Source organism: Tupaia chinensis, unplaced genomic scaffold, assembly GCF_000334495.1.
Source record: "Tupaia chinensis unplaced genomic scaffold, TupChi_1.0 Scaffold000070_1, whole genome shotgun sequence".
Lineage (NCBI taxonomy): Eukaryota > Metazoa > Chordata > Mammalia > Scandentia > Tupaiidae > Tupaia > Tupaia belangeri.
In genome coordinates this window covers 2,770,435-2,772,845 of record NW_006159530.1, presented here as the reverse complement: position 1 = coordinate 2,772,845, position 2,411 = coordinate 2,770,435, and positions in this window count along the sequence as shown.

Genomic DNA, 2,411 nt, shown 5'->3' with positions numbered 1-2,411 from the left:
GGTATTACTCCTTTTGAATAACATCACGTGTTCTCACTGTGTCAGCATTAGCCAGGGTCTCCATGAGTCCTCTCGTGCTAGTTAAAATGTTCTAATTGCTTCTTAGATTTATTCTTCTAATATAAAATTCCATCTTTCAAAGCTAAATATTTCAGAAAATGGGAAGGTGTCCTCACTTCATAATAGTTTTTCTTTTCCTTTTGTTTTTAACCATGCCATCTAGCACCTAGACTTAGTAATCCTCAGAAACGTAAAGATATAAATGACAAATCAAAAGCTGAAGTTAAAAAAAAAAAAAAGAAAATCCAGAGCTTTTTAGATTTTTCAGGTGTTTGGTGGAACCAAACAGACGTATAAACTGACACACACTCTAGGGCATGTCATGTTCTTCAAATAGAAATAAAGGATTAGCAATATTTCTTCATCTGCAAAATGGGATTAGTAGTGTTTGCCACCTGTCATCTCATGGGGGTGTTAAAAAGAAAAAATAAGTTCACTCAATGAAAGTTCTCTGAGCTGTTTAGTAGACAGCTCATTAATGCAGGCATCACTTTGTTGTATGGCAAAACTGAGATCTCGACTTCCCTGAGGAGTAAAATAGTATTTCCAAAATGCATGCCTTTAAGAGACAAAAAGTTAAGGAATAACATTCTACAAGCAATAATTCCTTAACTGCCTGATCCAATGAGAGACAAAGAGTGATAACTTAGCCAGTAGGAAAATGTACAATTGGGATTGTTCTGGTAAATATCCTGGTACATACATTCGTGTGCGGTTTTCTCCAACTCCAACCTCACCTGTACTTCAGACTCCTCCTCGGTATAAAAAGGTAAGATAGAGATGGCTTTATCACAGTCGTAAACGTCAGTAAGGGGGATAAACCCATCCCTCTTGTTTTAGAGCAAGTAGCACTGTCCTTTTATCTGTGCTAGGAAGCAGTTTGATGCCATGGTGTGCAAGCATGTTCTAGGTTGGAATGTTCTGAGTTCTTCCCCCACGGTCACCTTATCTTACCTTTATTTCCTCGTGTGTAACGGCGTTGCCTGGTTGGAAAGCACTCTGCGTGCCTGGCACATGTAACAATCACTAATAGCCTTGAGTTACCTTTGCCGCCTTCTAAAACAGCGAGGGAATAAGAGCTGGCTACTGGAGGAACCACTGCCATTCTCTGGAATTGGAGAGCTTATCAAGGGAAGAAGGGAGCATTCTATTGATAATTACCATTAGAATGATTAGCAGTAGTGATAAACCAAGGCACTAGGGAACAGAACGCTTGGGTTTCTAGGCTCTGTCTTTCACCAAACACTGGACCAAGGTTAAATATTTTAAGATTCTGCGTCTCCTTTTCTTTTCTTTACTTTTTTTTTTTTTTTTAATTTTTGTCATAGGGTGCATGCATTCAATGAAGAGGAGAGGTAAAAGCGAGGAAAAGTGAGAAATCACCCTCATAGGGGAAATGTCCAAGCTGTAATCTCTCTTCTCGATACTCCTCTTGGGATTTTGGACACACACACACACACACACACACACACACACATACACACACATCCCCAACATGAGTTTCAAGGCACCAGTCCAGAACTCAAACCCAGTTGACCATGTGAAAGTCCTCCAATCAACCATGTGAGAGTCCAACACCTTAACTACCACACCACCTGCTGGCCCTTTTGTGCCTCCTCTTAACAAAGAACAGGCAAAAATCCTTGCTCTTCTCCATCAGTTGTGTCATATAGGTAAACAAAAACAACGTAAATAAAAGCTCACTGATTAGAGGAACATGCATACCCCCTTCTTATAGGGGTTAACAGTTCTACATATTAGTGCTCCAGCTCTGCTCATACCTTCATTCCTAAAGACAAGTAGTTATTTTCAGTTTTGTTTTTCAAGAAGGCATATGTGCTTTCTGGAGAAAGGCAGAGAGAAATTGTAAAGAGAAGAAAGCAAGCCCTATGGGAGATGGTCATGCAGCAATCTCTTCTCCTCATTTCTACTTTTGGGAATTGGGGCATGCAACCACACACACCTGGCATGTTTTCCAAGCTGCCAGGTCCAGGATTCGAATGATACAGTTGGCTTTGGGGGATCCAACTGTCTTAACCACTATGCCACTGGCTCACCTGTGGGGTCATTTCTACTGAATAAAAGAAGACAAAGAAGAAAGTTCTTTTGACTTATGGGTGAGTCTTCCAGATGATCTTTAGCACAGAGCTGTTTCATTCCCCCAGTGAAGATGGGAAGCTCCACAAAAACCCTTCTCACTGCAGCATGTTCTTGGCCTAAAGAGAACCGTGCAGAATTGTGTGAGAACAACGCAAAAGAATGGAGAATGCACGCTCCATGGACATGCTGTTGATGAGTCCCGGCAGTCAGAGCAGGGGATCTCTAAGAACAGATCTGGGAGCGACCACAGA